At 36.3% G+C, this 24,819-nt stretch overlaps 1 pseudogene; it reads right to left on the bottom strand.

Moving 5' to 3' along the window:
* Positions 1-24,819, bottom strand: part of LOC106736389 (ribosome biogenesis protein NSA2 homolog pseudogene) — a 159,739-nt pseudogene that overhangs the window by 23,295 nt on the left and 111,625 nt on the right.

Below are 24,819 nucleotides of genomic sequence, written 5' to 3'. Positions count from 1 at the left end.
TCTATATTCGGCTACCTAACGGGCTGTCTTATTGCTTTCAACTAGTGCAAGATCTAGCAGCACAAATGTTTATAAGGCTGATAAAACATTTCAACTTTATTTTATGCCCTGATTAGCTATTGCTGCCCTGCTGATTACATTGTAAAACCCCAAATCATAAATGAAGAAAATAACCTGTTGGCAGGAGTGAGCACTTAATTGCTACAATGTCCTTATATCAAACTGTTCATAGTTTCTTTTTAGTAGTTATTTTGATGTAAAAATTAAACAAATGTTCTTTTATCCTTTATCAAGCCTATATTTAAAAAAAAATTGTGGACTTAAATTTTGTAGAACTGAGAGTCATAAAATTAACATTTTTGATACTAACCATTTCAAATCCTCATGGCAGTATCACATCTTAATTATGAAAGAATGAAGATTATAACCCTTAAAAATGTTGTGATGGTAGTATCTTATTATAAAGGATAAATAAATCCTAGTATAATTGAAGAAAACTAGTTCACATGGATTTTTAAACTTTGAAATATAGGATGTCTTATCCTGTGAAGATTGCTGTGGGTGGAAATAACTTTGTAAGCAAAGGAGAAGCTTGTTAGACTATAATTAATTGACAACAGTAGGAGGAATTTGTTTCAGTAGATCATTATTCTATTTTTCAGAATTATATTTAATTGACATTATAAAGTAATGTCAGTGTTAGTCAATGTCAAATCTGAAAACTATATTCCACCCCCATATACATCTTAACTAAAAAATGCAGCTTCTCATGTTTTTTGAGCATTGATACCAAGTAAGGACAATTCTACAGGAAATTATTGAGCCCTGTGTTTTAGTAGACCCAAAAGAGAGAAAGAGCTGGGGTATATTAATTTGGAAGGAATAATTTGGGAGTAGAAGAGTGATAAATGGAACATTGGTATAATTTTATAACCAGCTGTTTTGTTCTCTTTAGGTGTATAAACTATCCATCCTCATTTCCATGAACCACAATCAGCAGTGTCCATGGGCTGCATGAGAATTAAAAGGAGGCTCCTTCCTACTTGCATTTAGGTATTCTGAGGGGGCCCTAAAACTACTTTGCCAGGGTTTTGAAAGTGAGGTTCTCCTGTTTAAATCCAAGATCTTTTTCTGTATTTCTCCATTCATTACATATGCTATTTAATTAGAGCACTAGTGACACAGCAGAACAATTAATGCTAAGAATTCAAACAGCCTGATGTTGGTGGGACTGGTTGTATCTTGTGGAATGTATACTGAGTGCTTCTACCCCTATAGTCCCCAAGCAATATAATCAAAGAAAAGAAGAAAGCACCAGGGCAGTGTTTCCTCTGTGATAGATACTTGGCACACATTATTTCAATAATTTCTTTGGTGGTCCAGGTCAAAGACCAATTCTGTTCATAGTTGAGAAATATTGAGAAGACTTGGGACAGTAACTTGCTGACTCAGCACTGAGCTGTCTGTATGCTGGGCCTTGCCTATCACTTGTCGTTTTGTGAGGTTCTTTTCTCCTCTAAAGGTTGGGCTGAGGAGAGATGCAGGGAAATGGAAAAAGACACAAGGCACTGATGTCATGTTGCTTATTGGCTGAGTTTTGTGGGAACTCACAGAGCTCTTAGTAGGCACACAGAGCCCATAAGTAGCAGCGTTGGAAGCACTTTCTCCCTCTTGGAGCTAGTAACATACATGGAAGATGCTCATAGAATGGCTTTCTTCTCTCTCGGAGCTCACAGTGTATGGGGCTGAGCTGAGCCATGTCAGGTAATCAGGACTCACCAGCTTGAACCAATGCCAAGCAGAGCAAGTTTAACTAGATAGGCAGAGCAGGGCAGCCCAATGCAGGGTAGAGAAGCTCAGGTGCTTCTTTAATTTAAAAAAAAAATTTTTTTTTTCTTTTAAGGTTTTTGCTATAGGGCACGTGCACTCACCAGAGAAACAGAGAGAGACAGAAAGCGAGAAATCACTCAGAGGGGGCAGGAGTGGCTACATCTCAATCCCTTCTTCTCCATTCTCCTCTTGGGATCTTGGGTATGCACACACATGTGCTTGGTGTTAGTTTAAAGCCACTGGATCCGGTACTTGAACCATAGTCGACTATGTGGGAGTACAGCAACATAACCATTATGTTACCTGCTGGTCCCAGTACTCCTTTAATCTTAAAGGTGCTGCAGACAATAGAGGTTCATTGCCAAAACCGAACTATTACACATGCATGTTACAGTCAATGGCATAAAACAGCAGTCATAATTATGATAAGCGTGCAAGTGCAATACAACTAGTACCATAAATTGATTACCTTGTGGCCTTCAAACATGATAAGAGAGGAGGTGAGGGAGCCAGACTAAACCATCCTGACCCCTTCTGTAATACACTTGTGCTCCAATTGAAGTAACGGGTGGAGTCAAGCCTTTGATCAAAAGTGTGACTTTTTCCTCGCTCCTACTTAATTTCACCATGACTTGTTCTTCTCGAATCTTATCCAGCTTTACCTAGCTCCTGGATGCCTCTCCATCCTTGTTTCTTGTGTGCCTATCTAGCCTCCTTGCCTGAAGCTGCTTTCCACTGATAATTATGTTCTATCTTCAGGAGCAGGTGCTCCATGCTGGGATCTTCCTACCATTGGTTGCTTAACTGCTTAGATTTCCCCATTTGTTGTAATTCCCTGACCTGCCACATGTGGATTCAGAATTACTGTCTTTGACTACATTGGGATCCATCTTTTGTGACCTCCTCTTTTCATTCAGGTCAGCCTACCTCTACTGTCTGACCTTCTCTGTGTGCTTTGGCTCTTTGTTCATAGGGAGAGGGAAAAACAAAGTGTGAGCAGAAGGACTGGAAACTTAACAGTGGTGAGGAATTTAGACTTCAGAGTTTTCTCTGCTTTGGAGCTGTCCTAGATAGATTCTTTCATTTCTTTATTCTTTTCTAACTGTATGAAGAAGGGATTTGTGAAGTCTTGATTAATTTGAATCTAGTATGTATGTCAGCTCACAGGTAGTGATTCCAGCAGCTATTTTGAGTTTAGCCACATGTCAGTAGCTATAATTGCAAACTTTCTTCTTGTTAATTCCTGGAGTTGCCTCTCTTCCCCTGCTGTGAAATTTTGTTCCTCTCCAAAACAGAACACATCTTTTTTCCTGATGCACAAAACACACTCATTAATTTCTCACTTAGTGACGATTCATTAATCATGGAAGGGCATGTGAGCTGCAGTAAAAGCAACTCCTTTAATTTAATTTAATTTAACAAACATTTATTGAGTGTTTAATGTGCAGAGTGAAGCACTGAGCATGAGACCCAGTTTGGGTAATATGTAGATTATTTTTGTCATCAGGATAAGTGTTTAATAAACTTTTCCAAATCCAGCCTAATTGGAATAAATTTCATTATGGTTTTTAGTTCAGATAATGTTTTTTTTTTTTTTTTTAGAGGTTTTTTGCTATAGGGCGTATGTGCTCACCGGAAATACAGAGAGAGATAGAGAGATAGAAAGTGAGAAATCACCCACCGGGGGGATGGCCATGCTGCAATCCCTTCTCCTCCAATCTTCTCTTAGGATCCTGGGCATGCACACACATGCTCCTGGCATGAGTTTAAGCCACCAGGTCCAGGACTCAAACAGCGGTTGACTGCATGGGAGTCCAGTGACATAGTCATTATGCAACTGCTGGTCCCTAGATAATAAGTAAGTTCTAACATAAACTATTTAGTAATAGACGTAAAGAAACATGCTTGAATTGTTTCCGTAGAGAGTGAACAATTCTTTGGGAGAGGTTAACTTATCTACATTATATATTATCCTGAAAACAGAGCCTAATCAAGAATTAAACACTATTGGCACCAGCAGATGGAGTGATGGTTAAGACACTGGACTCCCACATAGCTTGCTATGATTTGATTCCTAGGCCTGGTGACTTGCTTTTTCACTTCCCCTGTCTGTTTCTCTCTTGTGAGGACTCATGCCCTATATCAAATTAAAAATAATAATAATAATAATAATAATAGTAATAAAATGAAATTAAATAAATGATTCTTTTTTTTTTTTTTTAAATGAAACACTGCAAAATGCCATCGGTTTTGCTTTCCTTTCTGGCTCTCTTTCTTTTCCCCTGATTCATTATATAGAAATAATACAAGGCTATCATTGGGGAAATGGTTAAAAAAATGAATGATAAATTTACAAAACTAGAATATAGTGTAAAGTAGTCACTTTAATTATATTAATTATATGTTAGGTCACAGAAGCATGGACTGTTAAGGAAGACAACAACTTAGAGATAAATCTCATTTTAGTCACTTCAAAGGTAAAGAGTTCAGACCTAAGGAGAAGATGTGACTGGCCTGAGGTTGCACAGGAAGCTGAAATTAGTAACCAGCTTGTGATATAAGTTGTGATTTTCTGAGTGATAAGAAACAGAAAGCAATTCAAGCGACCTTTTGGGAAACTGTTGGTCATGCCATTGAGAAGTCAGTAGATTGCTGATTTGGCTTGATCTGGAGCTACTGGTATTTTTAGTTTTATTCAATTCTATCTCCAGAATCAGATTTTCTCTCTGGTGGCCTTATTTCCCACTACAGGCTTCATTCATTCTGTTCGTAAAAATGTTCAATAGTAGCCATAGCTACAGTATTCCTGGCTCCACAACTTTTCTCCATTATTTGTCTGTCAGGATTCTAATGGCTCCTTCTTGAGTTTAATGTATGTTGTAATGCTAGTGCCCAGTCTCAAAGTACGTATTTGTCACTGACCAGGCATGGCTCAGATGCTCACCCTCTATGGCCAGGAAAGCCCATCTGCTGCCAGAGAAAATGGGAATGCCAAACAGATGTTGTGGATAAAAAAAGTAATGACTCCACAGCTCACTACACTAGGAAAGTAAAGAAAGGGACCAGCAGATGGCAAACTGGTTATGTTACTGGACTCCCATGTAGTTGACCACGGTTCAGGTCCCAGACCTGGCAGTTTAAAATTCACACAGGGCACATGTGTGCGTGTGCCCAAGGACCCAAGAGGAGACTGGAGAAGAAGGGATTGAGACATGGCTACTCTCTCTGGGGCGTGATTTTTCGCTTTCTGTCTCTGTCTCTCCAGCAAGGGCACACACCCTATAGCAAAAATGTCTCTGAAAAAATTAAAAATTATAAAGATTTTTTAAAAAAGTAATTAGAGCAAATATAGCTGAAACCTGATTTAATACTTGTGGAATGTTGCCAAAATGTAGGCTGTATTGATTAGAATATAATTTGTTATACTGGCTCTTATTGCAAGCATTACAGATGATAAATAGAAATTTATTTATTTATTTTTGCCAGAGAGCATGTGCACTGACCAGAGGGAAGTGGAGAAACAGATAGAGGTGAAAAGAGGGAGAGGGAGGAAGCACCTCCCAGTGGGGCGTGGTTACACTGCAATGACTTTGCCTCCATTTCTCTATCCTGTTGGGATTTTGGGCATATTTGCTTGTGTGACTAGCATGTTTTTAAGCTAATGGGACTGAAGCTGGGCTTCAAATCACAAGGATGTCCAGGAGGGATCTGACTCCCTTAATCACTTGTTATGGGGCCACCCTCAAGCATTGAATACTTTTAATCAGCATAGTATTCTCTCTTTTTTTCCGTAAGCCTTTTCCCATAATCCAAACATACTCAATAATAATTAGCAAACCCATTTTTTAAATCATATTTATCCCTTTTATTGTCAGCTGTAAAACTCCAGAAAAAGAGCAAATTCTTATGGGAAAAAAAAGTTTAGAAGTCCTTACTGTGCATATTTATTCAATTCTTTTTTATATTATTTCCTATTTCATTGAAGTAAATATTAATGAGCTAAAGAAGTAACATGTAATTTGCTTAGAATTTTGCTACATATAAAAAAGTGGTAAAAGATTTCAAAAATAAACAAAAAGCTTCTTGAAATGTCATCTTCCTGAATATAATATTTTTGTGCTTATGAATGACCAGATTAAATCATTGTAGTTCACTGCAATACATAGTCATTAAACACTTATGAAGTTCTTTCTAAAATTGGTTGACAAATAACATACAAACATATATGCATACACAAATTCACAAATAAAACTGACCTTGAAGCAAAGGAATTAGCAATACTAAGGCCCTTCTAGTATTTTACTGCTAATCTTTAGTTCTAACTTTATCAGGTAGCTATTATTCCTATATAGAAGATTAGGCTGTAATATTAACATGGGAAGTTTTGTCAGATAATATGAACTTTAGCTACGGTTAAACTTATTTAAACTTGCTAAATCTCAGTTTCCTTATCAGAAAGACAGTGATAATAACAGGACCTAAATATGTGCCTGACAAATAGAGGAACACCTGCATTTGTCTACCTACAAATCTAAAGTTGCTGTCTTTTATTCTTACTTTATCACAAGCTGGCCATTTCTAACTGCTGTGTACCACACACACAGACACACACATGTATATACAAGGATGCGGCAGTTTGCTGCAAGTGACAAGTCAAAGAAAAAACATCCTTCAGTACCATTTTTATTCAAAATGTTTCCAAAAAAAAGTTTAAAGGTTTAACAAGCAAACAATTTACAATGTTTCCAAAGTCAAAAAGAGCATACAGTAAGGGAGTTTATTTTGGTAATCCATGCATAGTTTTTTTTATTTTTTTTATTTTTTTATAATACACTCTCCAAGAAATTTTCAAAAATCTCTTATATTATACTACCTATGTCCCTTTTTACTTCAGTTCCTATTATTAATCTAAGTATCCTAGCCAGATATTAGACTCAATTTCATGAGCTCCTCATTTTCAATTATCTTCACTCTTACTCTGGTTCTGAAAAGATTTTGAAGTCTTCTCCCTCTAAAAGGTGAGGTTAGATAGCACATCCTTTTTTTCTTTTACTGTTTTTTCTTTTTTTTTTTTTTTGTTTGTTTGTTTGTTTTTAATAGGCAGAGAGCATGTGCACTTGCTAGAAAGAGACAGAAAGAGTAAGAAAATACATTCCAGAGTGCATGATCACACCACAATCCCTTCTCCAGAGATCCAGTCACCTAAACCACCACACCACTGCTGGCCCACGAGATCTCATCCTTACCACCGTCTCTTAACTTCCTAAATCTGTCACTGAGAACTACATGTCTAGAAATGAGTTCTTTCGTCCTGTGAGCTTCCTTCTTTGTGGTCTATGGTTTAGACTTATTTTGCTGAGTATCCGCCGTCAATATCCCAATTCTCTTTTCCAGTTATGGGTTCCTGTCTGTGTGCTGTGACCTTCAGTCCTCTTTGTCTCCCTCAACTCTATACTCCAGCAGAACTAAAAGCACTCGATGTGTCCTGAACGTGTCCCGCCATTATGGATTGTTGTTTCATCGTGACACTCTACTTGACATAGCTGTCATATAAAGACATATTTAACTTTAAAGAGTTTCTGGGGAAAAGCTCTGTGATAACTCTCATAGTTATTCCCCAGATTCAACACATTACTCTTCGGTTGCTCCACAGTGTTGTGTGTCCATTATTGTAGGCACGTACTGCACTGGTTCCCACGTCTTTGGCTTTTATGTCCTCCTTCCATGGCTGCTTAATTTCTGTATGTGCAGCATCAGCATAGTGATTAACATGTACTAGCCAATTAATAAATATTTATTGGATGAATTTATGAAATGAAGTCAGCAGGGGAAATACTGCCTTCTCCCCAAAATTACCATTTTAATTTTTCATAGTAAGGAATAGGCAGCTTTCCCCCTCCAGCTGCTAGGAAGAAAGCCCAAGGTCAAGTGTGAGAACAAAAGTGAGCCCTTATTGTTGGCATATCCAAATTCTCCGTTTTACCCTATCAAAAGTTTTGCATTTCCAACTTTATATGGTTTTTCAAGAACGAATTATTTATACATGTGTGTACATGTATGTGTATGTGCAGAAAGCGGTAGATAAATAAATTCAACAGGTGCTATTTCAGATAATAGCGATATCTTCCTTGACACATTTTGATGTTTATAGATATACCAGATTATTAGTTTTTCAATGTGTTATAAAATAGATAACTAAGGTTATAGTTGTATATAATTATAACAAAGTTATTTATATTGATACTGAGTTATATTAGATCACATAAAAAAATTTATATATGAATAAAGAAAATTCCAGCACCAAGAAGGCATTTTTCCTCCATTTTGAAATTTCTGATTAAAATCAGTGCACAGCAATTTGAATATATTATTGTAATATAATGTTTATTTCTGTAAATTTTAAATAATTTTCTAGACATAAACATATGGTCCTTATAAACATACAGTCAAATACTTAGAATCAAATAAGAAATGGTGTTATGATAAACACCGAACTCCAAGATCTGTGACTAAAATTTTAAGAAATGTAAGGAAAATATTAATAGATCCAAATTTATTATGCTGAAGGAAAGAATAACTAGAAAAACACATGACAAATATTGCTCATATATGTCACAACATTAGGTATTTTTTTCAACAGAAATAGTTAATTATGTAAAATGGGATGTGTCTTGAAGTTTTATAAATTATAATAAAATGTCTGCTGTAACCTATTATAATTAAGATATAGTAATTGTAGTAGAATTTTCAATATAATAAGCTAATAAAATATATGTTCATGTAATTTTTTGGAAGTTCTTTGAATGAGTGACTTTATAGCTTATTATGTAATTCATTTTTTTATGAATGGCATAATTGATTAATACTAATATTATTGATATGTTTTGACTAATTGCCAGGTAAATGTTTTATAGCTAGTTTTCTAGGGAAAAAGAAAGTTCCAATTTGCATTATCTATCAATTTCCATGGTGTAAATGCTACTACCACAGCCAGTTGCAAGCAGGAGGTTCCTGAACACAGAGTTAAAAAGAGAAGCAAATAGCTGGTTTTTCTAACTCCATAAACCATCTCTGGCACAAACTCATGCTTCTGTAGATTTCTACTAGCAGCTCACTGTTTTGATTTATATACATTAATAAAGTGATAAAAGATATCAGTATGTGTTAGGCAGGTTACCTTGGATAGTTGTACTCAAAGATGACATTTTTGCCTTTGAATTTCCTCAAGCAATTATACATAATAAAGTTCAAGTTTTTGTTTGTTTACTTTGCTAACTAGGCCTGAGGTACAAATAATTTTAAGAAGTACATAGAAATTCTCAAGTCTGGGGACCAGCAGTTAGCGTAATGGCTATGTCGCTGAACTCCGATGTAGTTGACCGTGGTTCGAGTCCCAGATCTGGTTCCTTGAACGCATGCCAGGGCACGTGTGCGTGCATGCCCAATATCCCAAGAGGAGAATGGAGGAGAAGGAATTGCAGCGTGGCCATACCCCTGGGGGTTGCTTTCTCGCTTCCTGTCTCTCTGTCTCTCTCTGTCTTTCTGATGAGCACATGTGCCCTATAGCAAAAACCTCTCCAAAAAGAAAAAAAAAAGAAATTCTCAAGTCCGTGTTGAGTGAGAGACTTGAATGTAGAGGTTAAATGAGATATGAGATTCATCTTCTGTTTTCCTTGATGGATCTAAGAAAATGAGAAATGCCAACTTCTGAGCATGTTATGTTTGACTCTACATTTATCATTGATGTGTACTTAAACTTTAACATTTCTCTTTCTTCTGATTGTTGAAACTTTTCCAGATGCACTATAGGCTAATTCCTAAAGATCAAGTCTAAGGAATTTTACAGAGGCTTTGCTTAGATATCGTAGAATATGACTTTTCTTAATCTTGTAAGGTAGAGTTTATATAATAAAATGGAGGGGGGACAACAACCTTCTTTTTATGGTTGCTATCTAGTTATAATATATAAAATAGCCTCTACTTACTTAAACAATATTTTGGGTAATTTAGGTAAAAATTATACAACGTTCCTAGTACCTTATGCAAATTTTTATTGTTCAATGTTTGTTTTTAAATTTTCAGGAGATTCTAGTTTTACCTTTTTCACAATACTTAAGGTTTTTGAGATATTTTAGAGTGATATATGAGAAAAGATATGAATACAAAAAACATTTGAATCAAAAAAAAACAAGTGTCTTTCTGAGCCATTGAAATTTATGTATTTTACTTTATTGTGATGAATTTTCTAAAGGGGCTGTTTTCAAGAACATCCTGATCTCATTAATCCTGAAAATATTTTCTCAATAATAAACTTGCTCTTTAAATTTCTTTACACCTCATTCCCAAAGTATGTACCAGAGGACCCCGTTCCATGAGATGATTGATTGATTGATTGATTTACTTTAAAGGGCATGTGAGTTCACCCAAGAGAGACAGAGACAGTAAAAGAGCACCATTTGTGGAAGATGATCACATCATAATCCTTTCTCCATCCTTCCTTTTGGGATTTTGGGCACGCATGTACACATGTCTGAGCTATTTCTCAAGTTACTGGCTCTGGAACTCAAACCATGTGGTAAGACATGTGGGATCTGGCTGCCTTAACTGACAGACCACGGAGCTGCCCAAGAACTCTGTGATGTGGTGGTTAAGGACACTGGACTCCTACATGGCTGACCATGGTTCAAGTCCTGGACCTGGTGGCTTACTTTCTCACTTTCCCTCTCTCTTTCTCTCTCACTCTGTCCCTCTCTATTTAAATAAATAAATAAATAAAGCTAAATAAAATAATTCTTAAATAAAAAAGGGCAGAGGGGAGGTGGTTATATAATCAAGTATAGAAAATGTTATGTATATTACTACTCTGAGGAATTAGATGCACATAAGACTGTAAAGGATTCTGAAAAACCCTATAGAAAAGCTAATCTTCAATGTTTCTGTTACATAATTTCCCCACTGGCATTGATTATGTATCCTATTTTTATTATTATATTAACATTCATTAAACATACTTTTGGGAATGTCTTCTTACCTAATATTTTTGAAGAATATTGGATTTCCACTTTTCAGGTCTATATTTTGCAAGGCATAGTCAACTTAAAAATACAGGCATAAGTTTCTATGTTTCTTAAGAAATTGAAAATAGCCAATATTAATATATGTACACTAAATATATATACAAATAAAAGCAATATATATACATGTACATACACACACACACACACTAAATAAAGCAATGATTATGCAAGAAATTCATTATGTTCTTAAATTAGGACCTCGCCCCTTGCTTATAAATAAACCAAGAATGTCATGGATGAACGTTTTCAAACCTTTATAGAGCAGGTAATTCCTATGCAATTTAAATTGTTCCAGGCATGGAAAATAAAGAAAGCATTCCAATTCTTAAAAAAAGAAATGATATGACATTGACTCCAAATCTGACAAAGACACCACAAGAAAGAAAATGATAAACCATCTTACTTATGAATATTAATACAAAATAGTAAATAAAAAGCAGAAAATAAAATCCAGCAGTGCATTAAAAGAATAATATGGCATGACGAAGTAGATTTTACTTCAGAATTGCAAGAATGTCTAACAATACAAAATCTCCTTGTTCAGTTGACTACAGATCAAAGAAGAAAATCTTTTGTAAACCAGGAAGAGAATGATACTTATTTAAGTAAAATTATATGCATATCTCAAGTCATTTGGAAACATTGTTCTTGATGATAAAACACTTCAAGAATTCTCATTGAAGTCAGAAATAAGACAGGTGTGCTATATTTAATATTTTCCTGGAAAAGTTATAGACAATAAAATTAACCAAAGGAGTATAGTAATGATTATAGACACTGGAAAAAAGAGGCAATATTATCATTATTAACAGATGATATAATTATATATTTTAAAACCCAACAGAATTATTGGGAAAAATACTACTACTAAGAATAAAAGAATTCCATTGTGCCTGGTCAAAAAATATAGAAAGTGGCTTTGATAAAACCATACAAAAGAAATGATGTAGTGAAAATTATTCCAATTATAATCACAACAATAAAGGAAAACCCCCAAATAAAGTGAAACTAATAAGAAATATACAGTCCTGAAGTAAAGCATGAGATTTGTATAAATGGATACATACACCTTATTCTGGGTAATAATATACAATAAATAAATATGACAACAGTCTTATCTATTAATTACAATTTCAATTAAATCCCAACTTTGTAATTCTGAAGTTTCTATAATGATGAATATGTTAGAATAGTTGGTACATTTTTATATCTTTCAAATTTTTGTCATAAGTAACATGATAGAAAATAACGTGTGCCAAGTAACAGAACACGTTTAAAGCCTTACTGGCCTCCTGTTAATAGGAATATGTATCTTACTTAACTGACAGTTCAGTGGGGCATTTATCATAGAACGTACTTCTGTGGTCATTCAGGGAGCCAGTCTCCTGGTACTGTGTGCTTCTGTTCCTTTAAGTCCTGTGAGTTCTACCTTTAAGGATTGCTTCTTGAGCAATTTGGTTTAGGAGCATTCTATACCATCCCCAGGCCAGGTCTCAGACACAGCCTCATCTGACTGTGGAGCTTGGAAATGAAATCTAGCTGTATAGATTTGAAGATAATGAAATGCACTTGACAAAACAGAGTAATCTGGCAGCACTTATAAACAGAAACAAAACAGATTTTAAAATATATAATGTGGAGGGGCCAGCAGGTGGTGCAGTGATTAAGGTGCTGGACTTCCACATGACCGACTGTGGTTTGAGGCCCGGACCTGGCAGCTTGCTTTCTCACTTTCCCTTTCTCTCTCTGTCTCTGGTTGAATTAATAATAATAAGAAGAATAACAAATAAAATAAATAACTCTTTAAAAATATATAATATATATATTTAATGGGTCAGTAAACCTTTCTTAAAAAATTAGCAATACAATTAACTAAGAGATATCAATGTTTTAAAAACTGTAAACAGATTTCGCGTTCAGATTGCATAATACTATCTTGCAAAGAGAAACAAATTATTTTTAGACTAATGGTGTGTGGAAACATGCCTCAGTATTTGTGCACAGCTGGGATTATTGGAGGAGCTAAGTGTGTGGGTTTTCTTGCAGTTAGTGCTTCATACTGTTTATGAAATGAAATTTCGTTGAAAGCTTATGTAGACTTGGGGCTTGTGCCTACATCTGGAACCTAGAATAAACTCATCAGATGGAACTCAGTTCGATCTGGCAAGTGTAAGGCACTGAAGACATCTTGAGAACATGGGTATCTTTCAACTATTATTATAGTCTGTGAACACTGATTTTATATTGTATAAACGAGCTTGGGAAATTATAAGATGTTTCTTAAATATGTTTTCTAAGTGTAGTCATTCCATAAATTATGTAATAATCACAATGACATATTCAAAATTAATATTTAGTGTGATGTAGTGCATAGAATGAAGCAATTTTTTTCCTTCAAATGCAAATTGAGCGCCTATGCTATCCAGATACTGGTCTAGGCCCCGGATATAGAGTATGATGAAAATTGGCATGCCTTGCTTTCAAAGAGCTTGCATTCTGCCTGGAGTGGGTGGTGGGCAGAGGACAGAAAGCCAAATGTAAACAGGTATATAAGTGAATTTCAGATAGTGATAAGTGCTTTGATAAGCAAGTAAGCACTATGGATGACATAAGACAGGGTAATGAGCTAGAAAGAGACTGAAATTAGGCAGGGATATACTAGATTAGCTAGACAAGCAACACTGCCTCTGGGACATGTAAGATGGGAGGGTCAAGTGATCCAGACTTGCTGAATGAAAGCATTCACTTAATTATGTTTTGGCTCATCTTCTATTTCATTTTATGCTATGACATCTAAAATAAAATATTTTCAATAGCTCAAATGATGCTCAGTCCATATACAAAGGATTTTCAGTTTCCAAATCAAGTTTTGTGTTTGGACATCAGACTGAATAATAGCTCAATTGGTCCATTTTTTAAAAAGCAGCAGACATTTTTAAAAACTAGACTGTTTTATTATAGGTAGTGCTTAACTTTAGCCACAGATGGAAATATTGCAGGTCTATTGTACCTTCTGACTACCCTACACTAGTCCCTGATTGCTTTAGTACTCATCCAGTTGTCTTTGCCAACATTGCCATTATTCTTGGTGACTTCATCCACATAGCTCTCCCATTCACAGTAACAATCCAGCCACTCTACCCATTTCCTCATCTATAAATTGTATCTAATTTCTTTCTTTTCTTATTTTTAACTTACTAGAAAGCATGTGCACTCCTGGAGAGAGACAGAAATAAGGAGGTAGTGAGAAAAGAATGCCCCAGTATTGGGGATGGCCATGCTACAATCCCACATCCTCCATTTTTCATTGTGGGGTTTTGGACATGCACACATGTATTGGCATGCCTTCCAGGAGACTGGTCCAGACTGAAACCACACAGTTGGCCATGTGGGGTCCAGCCACGTTAACCAGAATGCCACTGACTGGCTCAAGACTAATTCCTCTATAGTCACTCAGAGGACTGATGTAAGAATAAGTTGCCATAATAATGTGAAAATACTGTGTCATCATAGAGCTTTATTCAGTTATTATTATTATATGTCTAGGTTAGTTGAACCATTTAATGCTCTAGTGCCATAATTTAATAAATAGGTATGTTGTTGACGTTCTTCAATGTTTCTTTGATAGAAGAAAAGTTACACTTCTGATTAATTACTTAACGTTGAATAAGAACTATTGTATTTCCCGACATGCCTTTAAAAATGTAGTTTGTGAGAGGGTGCAAATGATAATTCTCAGAAGAATTTTGTTTCCTTAGCTAATTGTCATCACTTTGGCTGGCTGCAAAATGGATAAAAATCAATTTAAAATTTTTAATGGAAGTGTTTTTGAAGATTTGGTCATTATAATCCAATTCATGAATTTGAATTCTTGGGGTTGGAAAAAAAAACACAAACACCAAAAACCAAACAAACAAAAACTACAGGACAATTAAAACCAAGAGAAAAAATGAAAACAAAACATACTATTGATAGTCTTCCAATTGGAGAGAGTAAACACACCAAAGAATGCCTTAAAATATTGTTCCATAAATAGCATACATAACATGATTTTAGAGATAGAGCATTCCACCAGACAAAAATTAAGAATCTTGATGAAAGACCTTTTTTTTGGAGAGGTTTTTGCTATAGGGTGCATGCGCTCGCCAGACAGACAGAGAGAGACAGAGAGACAGAAAGCAAGAAATCACCCCCCAGGGGGGATGGCCACGCCGCAATCCCTTCTCCTCCATTCTCCTCTCGGGATCTTGGGCACGCACGCACATGCGCCCAGCGTGAGTTTTAAGCCACCAGGTCCAAGACTCGAACTGTGGTCGACTACATGGGAGTCCAGTGACACAGCCATTACACTAACTGCTGGGCCCTGATGAAAGACCTTTTATGATGTTGTTAGTTTAATGTTTAATACACTGTACAGTGAGGTTTGGTCAGGTAAAATAAAATTACTTTTGGTATAGTCTTTCAGCACAATTAATGGCAATTTTACTAGGCAAAACTAGTGAATTATTTAATTCCACTTTTAGTTATACCATAAATTGCTTTAATTTTCTATCAAAAGCTATTTTAAGGACCATTGGTGGAAGATTCTATAAATACTATAGATAAAAACTCTTACCCCAAATTAAGTCCTGTATCAGACATTAATTCAAAATTTTTTAAAAGACTTTTTCCTAGGAAATGGGGCTATTCCATTCTTTCCAAGTGAGTGTCAACTTTGGGCCTGTTAGCATAAATTCAGGCCAATTCCTGGATGTGCTGTCGGTAAAGTACGTAAAATGTGTCAACAGCCCTCTGGAATAGTGGTTCAGTTTCCCCACAAGAAGCATTCTTTTTAGGGAGAAAATTTATGTTGATGATTTTCAAATTATTGGAACTCCTCAGGCAATTTTCCAGCTGGCCAGCCTGTATACACTGACTTGAGAACAAGTGCCAATTTTGGGTTTTTGGCAGTCACTAGCATGACCTGGTCAACTTCAAGAGGCAGCTCAGGGAGAGATTTCAGCATCCACATTTTAACGCAATTACTAGTTTGCTTCTGGATGAAATCCAGCACTTTATTTTTAATATATGAGGCTCGATATCTTTTAAAAATCATTTTCTCCTTATGTTTTATTTGTGAGACACTGAAGAGGCTCTATGTTAGGAAAATTCTAAAATGACAGGTTCTTTGATTTATTTATTAGGAAAACAATCATTCTCTGATTGGATTGTCTATTATCTTTGTTTACTCTTAGAGGTTCAAATATTCTTTTTCCAGGCTATTGTTTGTAATTGGCTTTTGAATGTTAATGTTAAATATTTAGATTATTGAAGATGGGATGGATGAATATTACAATATTTATAGAAAATGTGGAATAAAATTAAATATCTATGTGACCAGAAGATGGGATAATGGTTATGTCGCTAGACTCCTACATAGTCAACCTTGGTTCGGATCGCAGACCCGGTAGCTTAAATCTCATGTCAGGTGCACGTGCGTGTGTCCCCAGGATCCTAAGAGGAGAATGGAGGTGAAGGGTTTGTGGTGTGGTCATTCTCCCTGGGGGATGATTTCTCACTTTCTGTCTCTCAGTCTCTATCTCTCGGGCTAGCACACACACCCTATAGCAAAACTCACTTAAAAAAAAAAAAATTATAGGGAACCAGAAGTTACCGTAATGACTATGTCGCTGGACTCCCACACAGTCAACTGTGGTTTGCATCCCGGACCCGGTGGCTTAAAACTCACACCGGGCGTGTGTGCGTGCGTGCCCAAGACCCCGAGAGGAGAATGGAGGAGAAAGGATTGTGGCGTGGCCATCCCCCCTGTCTTACCCCAAATTAAGTCCTGTATCAGACATTAATTCAAAATTTTTTAAAAGACTTTTTCCTAGGAAATGGGGCTATTCCATTCTTTCCAAGTGAGTGTCAACTTTGGGCCTGTTAGCATAAATTCAGGCCAATTCCTGGATGTGCTGTCGGTAAAGTACGTAAAATGTGTCAACAGCCCTCTGGAATAGTGGTTCAGTTTCCCCACAAGAAGCATTCTTTTTAGGGAGAAAATTTATGTTGATGATTTTCAAATTATTGGAACTCCTCAGGCAATTTTCCAGCTGGCCAGCCTGTATACACTGACTTGAGAACAAGTGCCAATTTTGGGTTTTTGGCAGTCACTAGCATGACCTGGTCAACTTCAAGAGGCAGCTCAGGGAGAGATTTCAGCATCCACATTTTAACGCAATTACTAGTTTGCTTCTGGATGAAATCCAGCACTTTATTTTTAATATATGAGGCTCGATATCTTTTAAAAATCATTTTCTCCTTATGTTTTATTTGTGAGACACTGAAGAGGCTCTATGTTAGGAAAATTCTAAAATGACAGGTTCTTTGATTTATTTATTAGGAAAACAATCATTCTCTGATTGGATTGTCTATTATCTTTGTTTACTCTTAGAGGTTCAAATATTCTTTTTCCAGGCTATTGTTTGTAATTGGCTTTTGAATGTTAATGTTAAATATTTAGATTATTGAAGATGGGATGGATGAATATTACAATATTTATAGAAAATGTGGAATAAAATTAAATATCTATGTGACCAGAAGATGGGATAATGGTTATGTCGCTAGACTCCTACATAGTCAACCTTGGTTCGGATCGCAGACCCGGTAGCTTAAATCTCATGTCAGGTGCACGTGCGTGTGTCCCCAGGATCCTAAGAGGAGAATGGAGGTGAAGGGTTTGTGGTGTGGTCATTCTCCCTGGGGGATGATTTCTCACTTTCTGTCTCTCAGTCTCTATCTCTCGGGCTAGCACACACACCCTATAGCAAAACTCACTTAAAAAAAAAAAAATTATAGGGAACCAGAAGTTACCGTAATGACTATGTCGCTGGACTCCCACACAGTCAACTGTGGTTTGCATCCCGGACCCGGTGGCTTAAAACTCACACCGGGCGTGTGTGCGTGCCTGCCCAAGACCCCGAGAGGAGAATGGAGGAGAAAGGATTGTGGCGTGGCCATCCCCCCTGGGGGTTGATTTCTCGCTTTCTGTCTCTCTGTCTCTGTCTGTCTGTCTGGCGAGTGTACGCGCCAAAAAAATTTATATATATATATATGTATATGCTATTTTAAAAAACAATCATTTACAATAAATGTTTCTTTTTATTAGGTAATTGATCTCAATTCTTAGTGGAATTAATTTATGTAGAGGCTCAGAAAGTAGTAATGACACTCATGTGTAAACTCCTGAGCTATCAATAAATGCTGTTTTAAAGGAATGAAACTGTATGCTCCTGAGAGACAATATCTGTACTTTTTCCATTTTATAGCCATACGAGGGTACAACAGTGACTAGCTTTATAACTCACCCACACATACACCGAATTTTCACAAGGCATATCCAACTGTAGGAGCAGCATATGTTTCTAACTAATCAGATAGAATGTAAGCAGCTTCGAAAATTCAAAATTACTAGGAATAGCTCACTGATGTCAAAGAAAAGGTAGAAATAAATATCTTTTGAAGTGTGACCATGAACACGTTGCCTAACTTATCTAAGCGTTAGTTTCCTTGTATGTAAAATTAGGATAATAGTACCCAACCTGTATGCTTATTGCGTTGAGCAAGAACGGTGTCTAGTACATAGTAAATACTTAACAGATAATAACTTTGTGAGAATCAGTGTGGGCTATGGAGTTAAACTGAAATGGGTTTAATTTGCTGTTCTGTCACTAGCTATGTGACTACTGAGTAAATTAATGACTTAGATTTCATTTTCCATTTAGCATTGTTAGATAAGTAAATGAAATAAGAATATAAAATATTTAGTTCAAATGTCAATAAATGTTGCTATTATGATTAATAAAATGTTACCAGTTTGAGGGTTTCCAAATGTTAGCATTGGGGGGCACCAGCTGGTTCAGTGGTTTTCAATTTACCTCCCACGGTGCTTGATTATTGGATGGACGCTCTATCTCTGCTTTACTTGTTTTGGGGCATATAGAATACATTAGTTTTCCACATGTATTTTCATTTGAAAAAGGTTGTGTTGCTAAGAGAAGTTTGAAAAACATCCCCTTGGTATAAACTCATTAAGATGTAGTAGTTGAAGCTTAGAAAAGTTAATAATGAAGCAGTCAGGACAAGAATTCATTTATTTTATATTAACACTAATATAATATCATCTGACTCTTTCTGTTCTATGACATTTCCTTAAATAACTGTCTATCAACTTGGTCAGGGTTTGGCAATTATTTTATGTTTAGAATTTCTGTTACTGTAATATTAGTTCATGATATTTGATTATAATTCACCACCTAACTTTAAATACATTTCCCTAAACTCTTGAGTATTATTAATACATAAGATCATGTTCTTTTAAACTTTATAAAGAACTTATCCTTAGACAAGAGCAGGGCACAGACCCATACAAATCTTTTCTTGGTATGCATACATATTCTGAAGTAAACAGATCAAGTAACCCAATGGTTTTATTCTCAAGTCCAGAAGAAGAATAATCTGACAATTGTGAGAAATAAAATTATCTCAAGGATTTTCCATAGGCATTCATACATAGCTAAGCAGAATAGTGTGAATTACTCAGATCATCCATCTACACTGTCTAACTCCTTAAGATTATTATACTGTCCCTTGGCAGAAAAAGGTGGAAAAAGCAATATTTCCTTTCCTCTATTCTACAATATTTGACATTTTATGTAATTATAAAAACAATTAGGAAGCTTGTCATTTCAATTTTACATTGATGGTTTTTGATTGCATATATCCATCCTATAGTTGATGTGCTCTGACACCTATTTATTAAGATGTACACTAAATTTTCAGAAAAATGGAAATGTAGCATGTTAACAAATGCATTTCTTACTTTAAAATTCCAGTTTTAGTAACTGTCTAAATATTGAAATTGTGTTTTAACTAAGGCTCTATTAAAATCATGCTATTTTTCTGTTTGAGAAAATTGTCATTAATTTTTACTTCATTAATTCAACATTTTTGATGATTTGGTCAGAACTTCAGTGAGGTTCCCAAAAGGTTTGTAAATATTGATGGCATGAATTGCATTATGATAGAAACATTAAGCCAGTTAAGAGACGAAACCTGAAACAATTTGGAAGCACTTTTATATAATAATTCCTTTAAGTTGTTAGCACTATAAAATATTCTCTTTCTGGAATTTTCACATCTTCTGAGTTCTACGGCACCATGTCACAATTGTTAAAAATCCACTACCACCTCTCGTTGGGAATAAGTACAATCAAGTCTGAAGAGCATTTTATCGAATCTCATTTTCAACAGGCTATTTTTTTGCTATGGCTTTGGCTATAAGCAAAGTCTGACCACATGGGAATTGATTTCTAGGTTGATCTCGGAAGCTTTACTGTGAACTGCCCCAGGTGTATGCTATCTAGCAGATCGTCCCCTTCCTCTGGAAATGCTATGGCTCACAGGGGACCAATGCAGCACATTTCTTCCTGTTACATTCCTTCTTTGGGTGCTCTGCTGTCTCCATTGTCTCTTCTTCCCATCTTCTATGTTTGGTGTAATGCACTTTTCCTCTTACTTTCCTCTTTTATCATATCACCACCATCGTTTGTGGCTTCAGTTGCCTCTTTTTTTTTTTTTTTTGAGAGTTTTTTTGCCATAGGGGTCATGTGCTCACCAGAAAGACAGAGACAGAGAGACAGAAAGTAAGAAATCACCCCAAAGGGGGGAATGGCCATGCTGCAATCCATTCTCCTGGCAGGATCTTGGGCACACAAGCACCTGGCATGAGTTTAAGCCACAGGTCCGAGACTCAAACCGTGGTTGACTATGTGGGAGTTCAACCACATAGCCATTATGCCAATTGCTGGTCCCTAGTTGCCTCTTTACAACTGAATCCATATCTCCTTTGGCTCCTCTCTTGAACTTTGGCCCATGTTACAAACCCCTTGCCAGGCATGTTATTAAAAGTTTATTTATCTCGGAACCAGCAGTTAGCATAATGGTTATGTCACTGGACTTCCACGTAGTAGATTGTGATTCGAGTCCCGGACCTGGTGGCTTAAACTTATGCCAGGCGTGTATCCATGCATGCCCAAGATCCCGAGAGAAGAATGGAGAAGAAGGGATTGCGGCTTGGCCATCCCCCCTGCGGGGGGGGGGGTGACTTCTCACTTTCTGTCTCTGCCTCTCTCTGTCTCTCTGGCAAGTGCACATGCCCTATAGCAAAGAAAAAAAGTTTATTTATCTCTTCTATTAAAGAGTGAGAGAGATAGGGAGGAGGCAGGTGAAATAGACACCTCCAACAGGGTCGGCATGCTAATGCCAGGGTTATAGAGGCCCACCCAGCAACACCAATATGGAACCCTCCTGTGTGGGTCCAATACTATTACCATGACACCACTATCTGACTCTTCACTCCAAGGAACAGGTTTCATTCTTTATCATTGCCAATGACAGCAGTATTATCTTTGGAATCTCTTTACATATTTTTAGATCTCTTTCTCATTTCACAGTAAGGCTGTTACCAGCTTGCTATTTTATCATTTATGACATTTTAAAATAGTCTTTGCTTATTTCACCTCATTCATTGATTATGAATTCTGATTCACCAACCAATTAAACTCACGCTGGGTGCGTGTGTGTGCATGCCCAATATCCTGAGAGGAGAATGGAGAAGGGATTGCAGCTTGGCCATCCCCCCTGCGGGGGGGGGGGGACTTCTCACTTTCTGTCTCTGCCTCTCTCTGTCTCTCTGGCAAGTGCACATGCCCTATAGCAAAGAAAAAAAGTTTATTTATCTCTTCTATTAAAGAGTGAGAGAGATAGGGAGGAGGCAGGTGAAATAGACACCTCCAACAGGGTCGGCATGCTAATGCCAGGGTTATAGAGGCCCACCCAGCAACACCAATATGGAACCCTCCTGTGTGGGTCCAATACTATTACCATGACACCACTATCTGACTCTTCACTCCAAGGAACAGGTTTCATTCTTTATCATTGCCAATGACAGCAGTATTATCTTTGGAATCTCTTTACATATTTTTAGATCTCTTTCTCATTTCACAGTAAGGCTGTTACCAGCTTGCTATTTTATCATTTATGACATTTTAAAATAGTCTTTGCTTATTTCACCTCATTCATTGATTATGAATTCTGATTCACCAACCAATTCACCAGTGGAAATCCCTCTAATCTGTTCCATGTGCTGCAGCTAGATTACTCTGCCTCAAACCTTGCTGTATGCATATCATTCTGGATCAAAACTACTGATGACTATCACTGCCCAATAGATTGGAGTCCAAATTTCTCATTCATCATTTAAAACCACAAGTATTGACCCAAGCTACTTTTCCCATATGTTTTACTCTATACCTTCTCCTCTAAATATTATGCTTTTTTCTTTTGTTTTTGTAATATCCAATGTGCCTTTTTCTTAGTGCCCAATGCATGGTGGTCATGTGAGATGCAAGCTGCTTTACCCACTAGGCCATGGCCTGGCCCTCTTGATCTTTTAGACACAAGATTTTTTTTTCATCTTGAATGCTAACATTCATCCTCTCCATTGATTTGAATTTTTTAGTCATTTTTCCATTTGGCTTTTTTTTTTAACCTTTTTTTTTTTTTTTTTTTTTTTAAAGAGAGACTTTTGCTATAGGATGTGTGCTCCCTGGAGACACAGAGAGAGACAGAGAGAGAAAAAGAAATTATCTCCAGGGTGAGTGGCTATGCTGCCATCTTTTCTCTTCTATCCTCCTCATGGGATTTTGGGTATGCACACACACACACCTAGTGTGAGTTTCAAGCCTCCAGGCTGGGGACTCGAATCATGGTCAAACATGTGGGAGCCCAGCACATTAACCACTATACCACCTACTGCCTTTGTGTTCTACCTTTTTAATAAAATTTTTGTGATAGTGAGTATCCTTTATTGAATCCCTAAAGATGATTTTTATTCATTTGGCAAAATTGTCAATGCAAAGTATTACTATACACTGTTGTATGTGGATATATTCTCTCTTCTCAAAAATTATGTGTGTTCCATAAGGGAATCATCTTAGGAGTTTTGTACTTACATTGTCTATATTAATTTTTATATAATTAATAAAGAACTTGTGATTTTATTATTATTAATTTTGCTTGGAATACCAAATAAATCTAACTATTTTTTAGTCTCAAAAATTTTTCATCTTGTTTTGGATGCAGATTGTATCCTCAAAATTATAACTAAAAATATAAATGAACTTTTCTGAAGTACTGTACAGTGGTTCCATATTTGTTATTAGTATACTTAAGCAGTAACAGATTAGATTTCAAAATGTCCGAACTTCCTTAATTTCTTATGTTAAAAATTTATAATGGATGGTTTTATTTAATGGGGAGTTCAAACATTTTCTCAACTTAAATACTCTTCCAGGTTCAAACATATTATTTTTAAGAAAACTGACAAGATATAGAACATGATAGATTTAGAGATGAGTATCCAGTATGTCAGGGAAAGTCAAAACCATATCTTTGAGAAATGCTTGCATTTATTGGTGTTGATATTTAACTCAAAAAGAGAGATACTTGGCAGAAATATATTACATATTTTGAAGGACTATTTTTGGTCAAAATTTCAAGCTTGTTTTCTATGGTTTCCAATGGTAGAACCAGACACTGGGGGAGTCAGTTGAAGTCTATGAAATGTGGGATGAGCTGCTTTATAGTATATAGGCATGCTTGTGTTGGAAATGTTTAGAAAAAGTGATAACTTCTTTGAATTTATTAATTTTGTACTTGCACTTATTATTTTTTCTCTTTTTGCACTTATCAGTGTCTTGCTTAATAGAGAAACCAAATATTAAAAGTAATTGGTTGTGTGTGTGTGCATTTCATTGTCTTAGAACTCATTCTTTCTCAGTACTAGCTGAGGCTGCAGAGGTTAACTATATAGTCATGCCATGTGTCCTCACCTCCATGTTTATCCTGGACAAGCTAAGAATCTGGGAAAATAGTTCTGCTAATGTTAATAATCAACCACTTCCACTATTGGATAGGCATTGATGGATTTAAAGAGAGTTATCCCTCAGTAGGGAAGGGGAGTAGGATGTTTTACCCTTACCTGTAACCAGTGATAAGAGTGTCAAAGTTTCTTTGTATTCCTGAAGTTTAGGGAATGTGTGTTTGATTCTTGACTTGGGAACTCTAAAGGCAAGAGACTGTAGGCAGAATTTGCATAGCATTAAATCATCTGTATTCATCCATTTTTAATCAAATGACACAATCCCATCGTTCCTATGGCTGAGTAGTATGCCATGATGTACATGCGCAATTTGTTTTCAATCTAGTCATTAGTTCTTGGCCATTTAGGTTGATTCCATGTCTTAGCAATTGTGAAAATGCTGCAATAAATATGGGTGTGCAAGTATGTTTCTTACTGAGTAGAATTGTTGGGTAATTTGATAGTTTTATTTGCAGATTTGTGAGGAACCTCCATATTGTCCACAGTGGTTGTACTAATATATATTCCCATCGACATTGTGAGAGTGTTCCCTTTTCACGGTAGACTCACCAAGAATTGTTGCTTTTTAGTTTTTGATCATAGCCATTCTCACTGTAGTCAAATGATAACTCACTGTGGTTTTGATTTCCATTTCCCTTATAATATAAAATGTTGAACATGGAGCCAGCAGGTGATGTAGTGATAAGGTACTAGACTCTCATATAGCCAACCATGGTTTGAGTCCCGGACCCAGCAACTTGAAACTCATGTTGGGTGAATGTGCATGCATGCTTCAAGTTCTGCCAGAAGAATAGAGGAGAAGGGATTGCAGCATGGTCATCTCCCCAGGGGGGTTGATTTCTTACTTTTCCTTTTTCTGTCTCTCTCTGTTTCTCCCCAGTGAATGCATGTGCTCTATGACAAAAACTTAAAAAGAGAGAGAGAGAGAGA

Source organism: Tupaia chinensis, unplaced genomic scaffold (genome assembly GCF_000334495.1).
Source record: "Tupaia chinensis unplaced genomic scaffold, TupChi_1.0 Scaffold139594_1, whole genome shotgun sequence".
Taxonomy (NCBI): domain Eukaryota; kingdom Metazoa; phylum Chordata; class Mammalia; order Scandentia; family Tupaiidae; genus Tupaia; species Tupaia belangeri.
Note: the sequence above shows the minus strand (reverse complement) of the source record. Positions and strands in the feature narration are given on the sequence as shown.